This window comes from Gopherus flavomarginatus (assembly GCF_025201925.1).
Source record: "Gopherus flavomarginatus isolate rGopFla2 chromosome 13 unlocalized genomic scaffold, rGopFla2.mat.asm SUPER_13_unloc_3, whole genome shotgun sequence".
Taxonomy (NCBI): Eukaryota; Metazoa; Chordata; order Testudines; family Testudinidae; genus Gopherus; species Gopherus flavomarginatus.
The window spans coordinates 247,221-262,339 of record NW_026114611.1 but is presented as its reverse complement, the minus strand read 5'-3'; the positions used below and the strand labels follow the sequence as shown (position 1 = coordinate 262,339).

At 53.9% G+C, this 15,119-nt stretch overlaps 2 long non-coding RNA genes and 2 other non-coding genes across 4 annotated transcripts in view; 3 read left to right on the top strand and 1 right to left on the bottom strand.

Moving 5' to 3' along the window:
• The window catches only part of LOC127041589 (uncharacterized), a 244,742-nt gene that overhangs the window by 8,328 nt on the left and 221,295 nt on the right, over positions 1-15,119 (bottom strand). The gene's annotated exons all lie outside the window — the stretch shown is intronic.
• Positions 1-15,119, top strand: part of LOC127041588 (uncharacterized) — a 271,683-nt gene that overhangs the window by 87,715 nt on the left and 168,849 nt on the right. The gene's annotated exons all lie outside the window — the stretch shown is intronic.
• On the top strand, positions 5,288-5,360 carry TRNAK-UUU (transfer RNA lysine (anticodon UUU)). The gene has a single exon. It is a non-coding gene; the product is annotated as a tRNA-Lys (tRNA).
• On the top strand, positions 12,562-12,633 carry TRNAQ-UUG (transfer RNA glutamine (anticodon UUG)). Its single transcript has one exon. It is a non-coding gene; the product is annotated as a tRNA-Gln (tRNA).

The following is a 15,119-nucleotide window of genomic DNA, read 5'->3' as shown; positions in this document are numbered from 1 at the left end:
GTAATACCCCACTGCCATTTTACCTTTTTTGCTTGTTAAACTCCTTCGATCTGCCCGGCCCAGGCTGTCCTCTGCCTCAGCTGCTGCTCCCAGCCTGCGTTAGAGTCAAACATGCAGAGGCCCCAGGGGAACAGGCTGGGACAGGCAGCAGCCTGGGTTGGGCTGGGAAGATGCTGGGAGTTCTGGTTCCCTGAGAACTGGCCCGGCTCCCTTCTCAATAGCAAACAAATCAATTCCACGTCCCCTCCCCAGAAATATCAGTCTGGAGCCAAGGGCAGCAGGGGACGATTCCCTCTAGTTCCCACCGAGGCAGGAGAGAACCCAGGGCCTTTCTAGCAGAGCTTATGGAACTAATGTGGGGAAACCAGCTTTTAATAACTGGCAGTTCCAGTTTAAGGTAAGTGTTTTTAACAATTTCTACAACATTAAAAAACCCTTCAATCGTAGTGTCACCATCCACAAATTGCTTCAGCCTTATAGGTTCCTAAGTGCACAACAAAACATCTCTTCAAATCCAAGGGAGTGGAGATCAGTCAATGTTCAGAGTCATCCCATATAAAAGAACCATGTTGTCATACATACTGGCCCCATCATGTGGCCATCACCTTTCCCTCCTCTCTGTTAAAAGTTTCAGTATTTTGCACAGAAACTTTCTTCCCTCAGGAGAGACCTGGGAACCAGGGCTGCCAGCCAAGCACCTTTAAGATGTGAAAGTAGAATGAATTATATTGTAAGAATAGAAAGGATTAAAGAAATGCTGTCTGTACCTTTAAGCAAAATTGTTGGAATGTTGCAATCCAGGTCTCAGGAATACAGACATCAACATAGAACAATTGCACCGTTCAAGGGCAATTGGTGAAGTATTAGCCTTAGATCGATAAGAGTTAGTAAGGAAGTAGGATATGCATGCTGTGCCCCAGGTGAATTTTACTGTTTTGTTTTCTTTGTCCCTTTGTCTAATTCCCGCTCTTTTATCTGTATAAATAAGACTGTTTGGGTCTTGCATGGCCACTCACATATTCTGAATGTTAATGGTGGAGTGCTGCACTAATAAACAGAGTGGTCTGACAAATTGTGAGTCCTGATTCTAACTTGACAATTTGGAGGTTCCACCGAGATGGCAACCGTCTTCACTGGGGCTGTGTGATTCCTGACCATTTTTGTAGGATGACCGTGGCAGCCGGCACCTGGGCACTTGGCCCAAGCGATCCTCCACTAGAACAGAAAGGCGCACGACCACAGTGAAGTCTACGCCATCAAACCTGTTGGTTCCCACTCTGTTCTGGTAGGGATCCCGGGATCTGACATCAGGAATCTGGTCAGGTAATTATTTCTGTGTTTTGTCCGGACTGAGGACTGTCCTGTCTCTGTGTCTATCCATCATCCCTGTGGAGTGTTTGAGTCTGGGTGCCGTCTCCGTCTGGGGATTGGCCGACCAAGGGGTTCCTGTCCCCGCGGTCTGAGTGAGTGAAATCTGCACAATTGCAGCCGCACCGCACCTTGGGTAAAACCCTTAGTGTGAAAGCAAGGGTGATTGAGGCAGTAGCCTGTGGGCTCCTTTTGTGTCTTGCACTGGGCATCGCTCTGAGGAACCCTAATTTCCTTCTTGTGTGATTGGTGTCTGAAGTCCTCCTGTATGGGTAACCAGACATCTAAGCCAGGGCAGTTCCTTAAAGGAACTCTGGCTCATTTTATGTATTTTAGGAAGGGTCTGGACTCCTGTAAGTTTCTGGAAAAATGGTCTAGGCTAACTCAGGGAGATCCTAAAACTCAGTGGCCACTGTTAGGATCTTGGGACAAGGATCGAGTAGATGTCTTAAAAGACAAACTCGGCCAATCTAAAACTAAATTGGCAAAAGGAGAGGTCAACTGTTTCATGCAATGGTGGGAAGAGGCAAATCGTAGATGGACAGAATCGTAACTCGCCTCTCTCAAAGATTCAAATGATAAGTTAAAAGCTTTATTGGAAACCTCCTCTCCCACCACTAGACCAAGCGCTCCCCTTTACCCTGTTCTCCAAGCAGACTCCGCTTCATACTCCTGTCTCGAGGTGGGGAAATATGAAGAAAACCCCTTGCTAGATTCCTGGGACGAGGATGAAGAAGACGCATTAATTGGCCTGGCAGCCTTGCGTCGAATCAATAGACGGCCACCCATGCCCCCAGCTCAGGAACAATTCCCAGAAATCTCCAGTTCAGACCCGTCCGGATCATCCGGTACTGCCGAGGCCCATTCCTCTGGATTCACTCTGCCTCGTAAAAGCTCGTGCTTGGGCCTTAAAAATATTCAGGCTCCCCTCCGAATCCTGCATACTGGGGGCCAGGACGGGAGTCCCACTTGGAGCTATAAACCCTGGACTCGCACTGAGCTCCTTTCAATTGTAAAAGGCTTTCCAAAGCCCCGAGAAGATCCTACTAAATTTGCAGAGGAATTTTTGTTAGTGTGTGACACCTATGAACCCTCTGAGGCAGACCTCCTGCAGCTGTGCAAGCTACTTGTAACAGCCCCTAGTGAGCATGAAAAATGGCTCACAGCAGCAGATTGGCTCACTGCTGACCGCCACTCTACTTTGCCAGACACTCGTCCTACTGCTGAATACCGAAAAAAGTGTAAGGAACGAGCTAAAAATCTATTTGAAGCCATCTCTCGGGTATGGACTCCTAAAACCAACTGGACGGCCATAAATGGCTGTAAGCAACGACAGGGAGAAAACCCGGGCGACTATCGGACCCGGCTAACTGACATTTTTCTGCAACATTCTGGTATACAGCAACCAGATACAAATGGACAGGGCGCCCTGCCTAGTGCATTTGTTAATGGCCTCCTGCCTGCTATTGGCAATCTGCTAAAACGAATGTGTTGGATGGGAGACCGAAACCATGGACAAATTGAAGAAAAAATAGGTGCTCAGCACTCACTGGCAGCCAGCTCCCCCAACTACAGGCCTTGCGACATGCTCCTCCTCTTCCCCTTCAGTGCCTCTCACTTGCCAGTGATCAGCTGTTCAGTGGGGTGCAGGAGGCACTGGGCGGGGATGGGGAGGAGCAGGGATGGGAAGAGGTGGGGGAGGGAGAGGAATGGGGCAGGAAGGTGCAGGATGGAAAGAAATGGGACAGCAGTGGGGGCTTGGGAGAAGTGGTGGATTGGGGGCAGGGCCTGGGGAGGAAAGGGGGGATTTATCCCAGACTCCTCGAGGGCCGGTCCTGAAAGGAAGCACTGACTTATCACAGTAACAATAAAACTGACCAGCATTGCGGGGGAGACAGAGGGAGATCCGCACTCATCAGGTCTCTTCTCTCCCCCAAGGTGAGCCAGACACTGCTCTCTCCTGGCTCTCACTCTAGCAGCTGGACGTCAAGGAGCCATTTCCCCACAGGAAGTGCATTGAGTGCCCCTGTGGTGCTGGGGGGGCTGGCGCTGCTGCTGCCTGTGGGGCTGGCAGGGGGTTGATATCTGCACAGACTCTCAGCTGCCAGGCTGGAGCAGGCACTTTGGACCTTACCAGACTGGCTCAATGAAGACGGGGGATTGACAGAGCAACACAGACACTCTCCAGAGCACAGAGCAGCATCCGCCCATGCAGCCAGGCAATGAGCATTTCCCATAGCCTGGAGCCAAGGGGAAGGTGGCAGCTGCTGATCCAGCTCCTCAGGGACAGGCCCTGTCAGACAACAGCCACTCACCACAGCTAAGGGCGTTGGGTTCCTCCGGTGGGGGTGTGGAGCAGCCGTTTGTTTTCCTGTCTTTTATCTGCAACTGCTGACAAAAACATCCCAGACAGAGAAGCAACAGGCCAAAATGCTATCATGCAGGTGCCAAAATAGCTCTGTTGGGAGAGCGTTAGACTGAAGCTCTAAAGGTTCCTAGTTCAATCCAGGGCTTTGGCAGGCCCTGTCGTCACTCTCTGTGCAGGGGTGGCTTGTTTTCTGGGAGCACAGCAGTGCCTGCACCCAAGGTGAGTTCCTGAGCTTGGGCTCTGCAGTAGGAAAGCATAGAATTGGCTTCTGCCCCTAGTTGGCCCATCTGACCTTTAATGATGAGAACTGTCTTTCCCAACATGGTAGGAAGAAAGTGAGGCAGGGTAGCTCTCAGGAATGGTGCCAGAGGGCTGCTGGGCAGTGACAGGCAGCGATTGGGGATGGAAGCTCCTCTGTGCAGCTGAGCAAGGGCAGTACCAGGGAAGGGGCATCTGTAAAAGGGACCCAGCACACCTCTCCTCCTCTGGGCACCTAGAGCAGAGGCAGCTGGTGCTGATAGCTCCAAGGGAAGGCTTAAAAGCCACAGAGCAACTGAGGTCAGGCCTAGAGGAGGGCAGGATCATGCCTATGTGTGGCCTTCAGACAGGCACAAAAACACCCAGCCAGCCTGCTCCCTGCCATGCCAAACACCCACTGAAGATCACCAGCATGCAGGGCAGCTGCTGATACTCTGTGGCCAACATTACAAGATGGTAGGAAAGTAGGGACAGCCCTCATGGTGGGGCCTCTGACTAGTCCCACTCAAGGTGCTCACTTTTGCAGTGGGGTAGGAGATTTTAACCCAAGAGGCTTTTCCTGAGCTGGTGAGAAGCAGAGAAACACCCAGGCTCCAAAGACGCTATGTAGCAAGTACCCCCCAGCATAGGGACAGGGGCACACGCTAGCCCGGGTAGCTGCCCACTTTCTTTGGCAAGTCAGGAAGGGCAAAGGCTAGACTGGAAGCACCTGGGGCTCATGTCCAGCCTTTGTAACGCTCACCCCCCAACTCCTTCCTGGGGCTCTAGCTGAAGCCAGAGCATTGGCCTGAGCGGCCAAGAAGAGGTTCCAGCCCTGAAAGGAGCAGGATGTTCAGCACAACAGTAAAACTGCATAAACACAATCACCAAAGGACTTATCCCCTCAATCTTCTGATCCACACTCAGATGCCTTATCCATTAGGCCACATGATAACACAAGAAAAACAACTTCAAGCACTTCTTTGGAAAAGGCAGACGTGTTTCTCAGGTCATCTAGTGAGGAAGGCCAAGACTCTCTGGGCACAAGAAGTAGAGTTCCCAGTGACATGTGAGACTTAATTCTATGGAGCCAGGTGGGGGGCTTTGGCAGGGAGGCTCAGGCATGGGGGTTTGGGGTGCAGTGGACAGACTGACTTTCTAGGTGTGGAGATTTAGTCATACTGAGGCACAGGAGGAATCCTGTTGAAAGGCAGTGGATGTGCAGAAAAAGAGGAGTGGTTCAGGGGACTTTTTTTGCCTCTTTTTTGCCTACCTGTTCACTCTTGTAGTGAACGGTAAAGATGGTCTCAACAGGCCCAGGTAGCTCAGTTGGTAGAGTGTCAGGCTTTTAATCTGAGGGCCCACGGTTCAAGACCATGTCTAGACATCTAGCTTTTAAGTGGCCTTGTGTGCCAGGAGCCAAATTATTCCTGGTGCTGTCCACCAGCCACATGCAGATTCCCAGAATTCATGGCCATTTCCTGGAAAGGTTCCTTTCCTTAGGAATCAGGAGAGAGGCCACATCCACAGAAGCAGGCCTAGAATAAGCAGTCTGTGGCTGGTAGGAAGTGCTGTGGGGCCAGGTGCTGAGAAAGCTCAGAGGGGGAGCAGCAGAGATAAGGGGAAGAGGGACAGAGTACAAATGTACAGGTAGTTCAGATCTGGCTATTGTGGGGAACTTCCCTCATTTATACATGACTCTGGTGCAATTGGCCAGAGAAAGGACCTGAGTCCCCACCCCTTTACCCAGAGGCCTGCCTGACCCCCAGGAGGCTCTTTCTACTCTCATGCGTGCCAGAGTCCTCACAACCCCAACAAGGCTGGGCCCAGGATTCCTGGGGGGTTTGAGCCCAGTGGTGAGCTGGAGTCGGTTCCCACCAGTTCCCAAGAACTGCTTGCTAAAATTAGACCTCCGTGGAGAACTGGTTGTTAAAGGACCAGGGGATGGGCAAAGAACTCCAGTCTGCAGGCTGGACCATCCTGTTATTCTCAGGATTCCCAGCTGGGGAGGCTGAGGTTCCCCTGTTTCCCACCAGCTGCAGTGTGACCAGTCACCAGCACTAGCTGGGCAGCTCAGCTGAGCTTCTGAGTCGTCCTGCTGCTTTGAGCTGCAAGCTAGGTAAGCGGGCGGGGGTGTGTGTTGGTGGGCTGCAAGCTCCAGGGCTGTTGGGGGGAGGCAATTTTCCCCAGCCCCTGTAGGGGCCCCTTGCCCCACAAGTATGTCTCCCCCCGCCCCAGTCCCTCCCCCGCTCCCCCTCCTTAAATTAGAAATATTTATAGAGAGCCAGTTGTTAAGATTTTGGCAGCTCATCACTGTTTGACCCCCAATATTGTCATGATCACTTGACCAGGACTACAGTGTCTCCACTCTGGGCACTTCCTTGACGCACTCCTCACTGCATGTGCTTCAAGCAAACACCATTTATTACCCAGCAATCAATGTAAAACATAAGGAAAGATTAAAGGAAAACATGTTACCCTGTTCTCTGGTGCAGGGAGATCACAACCAGCGTCTCTGGAGGGTCAGGGCAGGTCACAGTCTCTCCCTCACATGTCCCAGGCCTCCTTCCCAGGCCCTGGCTGTGCTGCAGGGACACCACAGGCTGGACACTTGCTCTGGCAGTGGCCACATGCTCTAGGTGACAGGACCCTTGTTCCCAGTGTCAGACCCCATGTAGGGGATCTCTTGATGGGTGGCATCTCCTTGCACTGGGCCTTCTGCCCAGGGTCCCCCTCGCTCTCCCACACTGCTCACTGCACCCACCTCCAGCCCCAGTGCTGCTGCGGCTCTGCCTGCAGCTCCCTGGGCTGCTCCTCTGGCTCCGCTTGCTGCAGCTATTCTCCTAGCACAGATCTGCTCCCTGGGCAGCTTCTATGGCTCGTGCTGCTGCGGCTCGGCTCCCAGCACAGATCTGCCTGGTTCTCCCTGGCTGGTGCAGCTCTGCTCCCTGGCTCTTCTCGGGCTCTTGCTCTCTCCTTAGCTCCACCCCGCTCTGGCCCAGGCAGTTCCAGCTCACACAGAGGATGGGACCCCCTGGCCTGGTGACTCCCTCATTACACTGTCTGGCCTGTCAGTCCAGCTAACTTGGAGCTTTGGCCTCTCCCCATTGCCCCTGGGGACTGTCAGTCTCTGGGTCCTGATTTCCCATTGGCCCTTCCCCCATCAGTTGGAACTGGGAACTAGCCAACCAAAACCCCACTAAGTTTTAGTAAGGGGCCAACAGTCCCTTACATGAGCCAGCCCCGTGAGGGTCACCACTGTGCAGAGAAAGCAGCTCAAGCTGGTCCCATGGTGTAATGGGCAACGCTCAGGACTTTGAGTCATTCAATTTGAGTTCAAATCTTAGTGGGACCTTGTGTTGGCTTGTGGTAAAGCCCTGGACTCACAGTGCTCAACTTCCTTGTTTCCAGCTGTACAAGAGCAGATCTTTCCCCTCCTGCTGGGTGACTTGCCCACTAGGGCTGGGTTTTGGGTTGTGATGGCCAAAATTGGTTGGGACTCTAGAACTTGCTACCCTGGTTGCTGATGCCTGCAGTCCTGTGGTTTGATCTGGTGATTGGGATTCTTGCTGCTTCACATGGGGACCAAAAGTTTGGCCCTTGTGCTTCCTGCCACACTTTTCCTCTTGCCTACATGGTGCTTGAATAAAGGAGGGCCAGGGCCAGGGCCAGGCTTGATAGTCAGGGCTAGGTAGGAGGGAGGAAGAGCCCCAGGCTGGAGCCCAGCACACCTCTCCTCCTCTGGGCACCTAGAGCAGAGGTGGCTGGTGCTGACAGCTCCAAGGAAAGGCTTCAAATCTACAGAGCAACTGAGGTCACGGCCAGAGGAGGGGAGGACCATGCCTATGCGTAGCCAGCAGACAGCCACAAAGACACCCGGCCAGCCTGCTCCCTGCCATGCCAAACCCCCCTGAAGATGTGCTTAATCCACTTGCTGATCAGGAGGAAAACCTGTCAAAATCTGTGCGTGAGGAGAACCTCTTTTTTCCCCTCTACCTTTCATCTGTGAAAACAGCTGTGTGAAAGGTGGAAGGGATTTGGGGGCCCAGGAGGAGGCGCTTGATGTTCAGTGCCTTAGAGAAGCTGGACTTGGACATGGCGGGTGTTGGGAAAATGCACATTGATGAGTTTAGGGTAGATTGATGGGCAGAGGGTGATTGCAAGAATGGCCAATCTCTCTGGTCCTCCAGGCCAGGGAAGAATGACGGGGTTGGAGTCTTGCTCTTCACATTTGCGGTGTGAGTACAGAAGGGGCTGGAGCTCCGACCAGGGAAGGCATTACTGGTGGACTTTGTGCTCTGCAGCACTGGTTACGGCTATATTAGTGTGTATGGTCCCCAGTTAAGACATGATGGAAAGATCAGTGGAAGGAACTGGCTCCTTTCCTCTGGATTGTTTGGCATTGGGGGGATTTGAATTGTGTTAGCCGGCCTGAGGACCGCTGGCCCTGTTTTCCTGACTGTCAGAGGAAACATTTTTACACTGAGCACTACCTGGCGCAGGTCTGTAGTGAGGTCGGAGGAGCTCACACCAGCCCCAGAGGGGGTTCACCTTTCTGCGGGGACAGGCCAGGAGTCGCACTGACCGGATTTACGTGAAGGAGAGCAAGTCGACAGCCCAGTGCAGGGTGGTGCCTATGGACTGTTCGGATCACGCCACTTTCACCATGTGCTCAGTGTGAACAATTCCCTGACCAGGGGCGGCTCTATGTATTTTGCCACTCCAAGCACGGCATTCAGGCAGCCTTCGATGGCATGCCTGTGGGAGGTCCTCTGGTAACGCGGATTTGGTGGCATGCCTACAGGATGTCTGCTGGTCCCGCTCCTTCAGTGTAACCGCTGCCGAATTGCCACTGAACCACGGGACTGGCAGAGCTCCCGCAGGCATGCCACCTAATCCGCATTACCACAGGACCTCCTGCAGGCATGTCACCTAATCCGCATTACCAGAGGACCTCCTGCAGGCATGCTGCCAAAGGCAGCCTGACTGCCACCCTCACAGTGACCGGGAGGCCGTTCCCTGCAGCTTGCCATCCCAGGCACAAGCTTGCTGCGCTGGTGCCTGGAGCTGCCCCTGTCCCTGACCCTGGGCAGAGGATATTGGAAGCTGAACATCCAGAGCTTGCAAGATAAAGGAGCAGGGGGGTGAGGCCTTGTGTTGTTGGCAGAACGGGAAAGCATCAGAGGGTTCCATTGCAACCAGAGGGATTGACGGGAGTCGGTGAGGGAGGAGTTGGGGGCTTTGTTCCAGCGGTCAGGCAAACACCACAATACCAAAGAGACTAATGGTGCCAAGTTCTGCAGTGTTGCCTGTGGGATTTCCACAAGAGCATCCAGACTGGGGAGCCAGTCATCCTGTGACTGTACAACTGGATCAAGTGACAGCTGCCCGAGTTCCAGGAGATGAGGCTGCAGCTGGCCGATATGAGCGGGAGCACCGAGTGTAGGGAGGGGCGGCCTCCCCTGACATTTTTGCAGCCTTCAGGGAATGGAGACCAAGCAGGGGGATGTGTGGACTCAGGGCAGGACCCGCGAATCCCATAGTGCAGGACAACAGTCGCTGGAGGAGGAGAGAGAGTCCTGCGAGAGGAAGCCGCTGGTGGGAAGCAATAAGTGCAAAGTGCAAACCAACCAGCCGAGAGACACACGGGTCTAGAAGATGAACTAGCAGCAGGTTCCATGGTGTAATGGGCAGCACTCAAGACTTTGAATCCTGGAATTTGAGTTCAAATCTCAGTGGGACCTCCTGGAGATAGTGTGGTTTGCTGCAAAGCCTTGGAGCTCAATGTATATGGTTACCCTCTACCTGGGTGAACTTCAGCAAGGTGTTTTTCTCCTCCTCCTAGGTCACTGATGCCCATTGGAGATGGTTCTTTGATCCAGCTGGCCGCTATAGGGTGGGGTCTTAGAACTTAACAGTCTGGCTAGAGATTCCTGATGGTTGGGTTTCCTGCTGCTTAATCTGATGTCCACAACTTTGGTCCCCGTAGCTGCAGCTCTTCCTCTTGCCCACATGGCATTTAAAGGAAGGAGTGCCAGGGCCAGGCTTCCCAGGCTGGAGCCCAGCACACTTCTCCTCCTCTGGGCACCTAGAGCAGAGGCGGCTGGCGCTGACAGCTCCAAGGGAAAGCTTAAAAGCCACACAACAACCGAGGACAGGGCAAGAGGAGGGCAGGACCATGCCTATGTCTGGCCTTCAGACAGGCACAAAAGCACCCAGCCAGCCTGCTTCCCACTCAAGGTGCTCACTTTTGCAGCGGGGCAGGAGATTTTACCCCAAGAGGCTTTTTCCCAGCTGGCGAGAAGCAGAGAAACACCTAGGCTCCATGTAGCAAACCACCTCAAGCACAGGGACAGGTGCACATTTGGAAGAGGGAAACTGCTCTACACGCTGGCACAGGCAACTGCCCATTTTTTTTGGCAAGTCAGGAAGGGCAAAGGCTAGACTGGAAGCACCTGGGGCTCCTGCCCCAGCCTTTGTGACGCCCAACCCCCAACTCCTTCCTGGGGCTCTAGCTGAAGCCAGAGCATTGTCCTGAGCAGCCAAGAAGAGGTTCCCAGCCCTGAAGGGAGCAGGACTTTTAGCTCAAAGGTAAAGCTGCACAAGCACAAACACGAAGGGAGTCAAACCCTCAATCGCCTGATCCAAAGTCAGATGCCTTAGCCATTAGGCCATGTGGTCACACAAGAGAAGACCCTCCAGACACTTCTTTGGAAAAGGCAGACACTGATGCACCCAACGAAGTGGGGATTCACCCTCGAAAGCTCATGCTCCAATACGTCTGTTAGTCTATAAGGTGCCACACGATTCTTTGCTGCTTATGCAGACACTGTGTTTCTCAGGTCAGCTACTGAGGGGGGCTGAGACTCTCTGGGCGCAGGAAGTGGAGTTCCCAGTGAGATGTGAGATTTAATTATCTGGAGCCAAGTTCAGGGCTTTGGCAGGGAGACTCAGGCATGGGGGATTGTGGTGCAGTGGACGGGCCGGCTATCTAGGTGCAGAGATTTAGTCTCACTGAGGAGGAGGAGGAATCCTGCCAATAGGCAGCGGCCAGGGTCGGTGCAACCACTAGGCGAACTTGTCGGCCACCTAGGGTGCCAAGTGGTTGGGGGAACCAAAAAGCGCACTCAGGGGAGGCAGTGCAGTGGTTGTGAGCTGGGGCAGGGGGCTGGGGGTGTGTGGGGAGAGGGCTGCCCGCAGCAAGTAACGGCGGCAGGGGCATGCAGGGGAACCACTTCCTGTCCCAGCTCACCTCTGCTCCATCTTGTCCCCTGAGCATGCTGCCCCCGCTCTAATTCTCCTCCCCTCCCAGGCTTGCCTCACTAAACAGCTGATTGGCACCGCAAGACTGGGAGGCCGGAGAAGTGGAGCAGCGCCAGCATGCTCAGGGGAGAAGGCAGAGTGGAGGTGAATGGGGTGGGGAGCTGATGCAGGGGGGACTGCCCGGCTCTTCCCCATGGCCCCCTTCCCTGCACTCACTGCATGGTAAGTGGAGTGACCCAGCCCCAGCCTGGTCCACTCCCCTGGTTTCCAGCCACACCGCCGGCAAGTGCTGTGGGGCAGTTCCTCCCTCCCCCCAAACTTGGGAGCCAGGGGAGGTCTATGGGCCTGGGTCTCTCATCCCTCCATCCCCTCCCCTGCTCCCAAAATCCTTCTTGGGCTCTGTGGGGCTGGGTCCCTATCCCGGCCCCTATGCTCCCCCACTGCTCAGCATGTCCTGGGAGTGACTCAGTTTCCTTGGACCAACATTTCACCACTCCACATGTGTCTCTTCTGTCCCTCAGCTCCCTCCACTCCACCCTCTTTCCCCTGCATCCCAGGCTGGGTCTCTGCCAGCCCCCTCTTGTCTCCTCCTGACCCCAATATCCCCTGCCCCTACGGGTCTATGGGGCTGGGTCTTTCCCTCCCCCCATCCCCTCCCCCAATATCTCCCTGCCCCAGGCTGTGACGTGCTATAACGTGTGCTGGGGCTGTGACGTGTGCTGGGGCCAGGGCTGGCTCCAGGGTTTTTGCCATCCCAAGAGGCAGGGAAAAAAATACCACCCACGATTGCAATTGGCGGCAGCTCCACTGCATCGCCTTTTTCTTCCCTGGCAATTTGGTGGCAGGTCCTTCTCTCTGAGAGGGACCAAGGGACCCGCTGCCAAATTGCAGCTGAAGAGCCAGACATGCCACTTCTTTCCCTTGGCTGCCCCCTGTGGCCTAATGGTTAAGGTAATCCAATTGTGGATTAGAAGATTGAGGGTTTGAGTCCATTGGTGGTTGTGTTTCTGCAGTTTTCCTGTTGTGCTGAAAGTCCTGTTCCTTTCAGGGCTGAAACCTCTTCTTAACTGCTCCCTCATTACACTGCCTGGCCTGTTAGTGCAGCTAACTTGGAGCTTTGGCCTCTCCCCATTGTCCCTGGGGACTGCCAGTTTCAGGGTCTTGATTTCCCATTGATCCTTCCCCCCTCTATTGGTGCTGGGAACTAGCCAACCAACTCCCCCCAACCCTCACACGCACACTAAGTTTTAGTAAAGGGTCAAGAGCCCCCTTACACAAGCCAATCCCATGAGGGTCACCAATGTGCAGAAAAAGCAGTATGAGCTGGTCCCATGGTGTAATCGGCAGCACTCAGGACTTTGAATCCTGCAATCTGAGTTCAAATCTCAGTGGGACCTTATTTTGGCTTGTGGTAAAGCCCCAGAGCTCAACTTCCTTGTCTCCAGCTGCATAAGAATGAATCTTTCCCCTCCTGCTGGGTGGGTCTTTTGGCTGGGATGGCCACAATGGGTGAGGGCTCTTGAACTTGCTACCCTGATGATTGGGATTCTTGCTGATTCACGTGATGTTCACAAGCTTGGCCCTTTTGCTTCCTACCACACTTTTCCTCTGGCCCACATGGCACTTGAAGAAAGGAGTGCCAGGGCTGGGATTAATAGTCAGGGCTTGGCAGGAGCGATGAAGGGTCCCAGACTGGAGCCCCACACACCTTCCCTCCTCCGGGCACCTAGAACAGAGGCAGCCCAGCTCTGTCTGCTGGATACCTCAGCAGAGTAGGTGAGTTCATGTAAATACAGTCTGGTCCCAAAGCCTCCTCCCAACCCTGGCCATCAGTAGCTGCCAGGGGAGAGCTCATTCACACCTCGCTTACAAATCATCATTTGAAATTCTAAGGTTGGCCAACACTGCCGAAGCCAATGCACCCACATTGTCAGCAAACACAACAGCTGGGTGAGGAAACCCAGCTTTGTCCAGACTTTCCAAACCTATTTTACTTTCTCAAGTACAAGTATTTTTCATACGTTGTATCTGTTTTTAAAGTGTGTGTTAACGTTTCAATTTCCATTCAAATTTGCAACCAATGACAACATTGGCAGCGCTGCATGTAACTACCTGACCACTGAGGAGGGTGTTGGGGAAATTCGGGGAAGGGAGTGCACAGCCCCCTGGCTGTGGGGCGTATAGGGAATGCCCAGTTTCACTGAATTGAATCTCCTACTGCAGCACCTCATTAGGTAACATCAGAGAGGAGCTGCAGTGTCTAGGCAGTGGGATGCCTGTGCCTTTAAGAGCCCAGCCCTGGGAAGCCCATGCTGAGAGGTGCTGCCTGTGAGAGGGGAAATAAAAAAGCCCTCTGCTCCCCACACCCATGTTTGCAAACACTGGAGTCTCAGCCACCGGGATAACTGTTACCCCTCTGCTCCTGCCTGTGCCAGGGTTTAACCCTCTGGCAGCGCCTCCCTCTGGGCTTAACTCTGGCTCCTTCCCTCCTCCCTGGCTTTGCCCTTCAGTCCCTCTCCTAATTCTGCCTCCAGCTGCTTGACCCCCCGACCAGTCAATTTTCACCCCCTGCCCAGACCCTGGCCACCCTCTCCTCTGATTTGCCCCCCTTTGCCCCTTTTTAATCCCTGTAAAAAGTAGGGGGTGCTGAGTCCCATTCTCTGGAGGGAGGGCTGGGAGCCTGACCCCTGCCTGCCCAGTCCTCAAAGTGCCCCACGATCTTGTGGATGTTTGCCGAGTGCTGCAGGGTCACCTGCAGGGGGAGAAAAATGAGGTTAGGAGGTGATGCAGCCAAGGGTGCCTCATCAACACTGAGATGCAGCCACCTCTGGGGTGAGTTACACAAGTCAGCAAATGAATTTGGAACAAGAAATGCACTGAAAGGACCAAGGCTGCTGCAGGAGGTGAAGAAAACCAGAAAAAGCAGTAGCCCTGGATCCCAGCCCTGCCCCTCTCTCACTCTACCCCCAACCCCCACTCCCCTTCCACATTTGAGGGGAGAACCCAGGAGTCCTGGTCCCCAGCCTTGCCCACTCCCATATTTTGATATGGCTCCATCCAACAGCTGCCCCCACAATTGCAGGGCAGTGCCATGGGGCACACCAGGGCCTGCCTGTTTGCACAGGATGAGCAATGCCAGTGCTCCAAGATGGGGAGAGATGATGCTAAGGGAGAAGAAGGCAGCAGACCCCACCTCAACAGAGAAAGAAATGCTAGGGGGTGCCGTGCTGCAAGGAGTGAGGGAGGTTGGCAGGGAATGGGAGGATCACCCCTCACAGTGGGTGCATCTATTTCCCTCCCAATTCCTCCCCAGCCCTACCCCAGCCCAGACTAATCCTGGCCCAGCTACCAGGGTTAAATCTGGCCTGGATTCCCCAACTGCTGGGGAAGGGGTGTGAGGCTGGGGAGCATGAGCCTCTACTTCCCCTTCCCCAGACACAGTTGCATGGGCACTGACCAAAGGAGCCTGCAGCACTGCTGCTTAAAGGAAACTGAGGCACCAGCCAGTGACAGACACATCATGGCTCTCCTCATCCTCTTTTCCATTCCATATAGAACCTGGGGAGGGGAGGGGGAATAAACTCAGGGCAGTTGCATAGTTAACCTGTGGAACTCCTTGCAAGAGCATGTTGTGAAGGCCAAGACTATAACAGGGTTCAAAAAAGAACTAGATAAGTTTATGGTGGATAGATCCATCAAGGGCTATTAGCCAGGGTGGGCAGGGATGGTGCCTGTAGCCTCTGTTTGCCAGAAGCTGGGAATGAGCAATAGGGTATGGATCACGTGATGATTCCCTGCTCTGTTCATTCCCTCTGGGGCACCTGGCACTGGCCACTGTCAGCAGACAGGAGGATACTGGGCTAGATGGACTTTGCATCTGAAC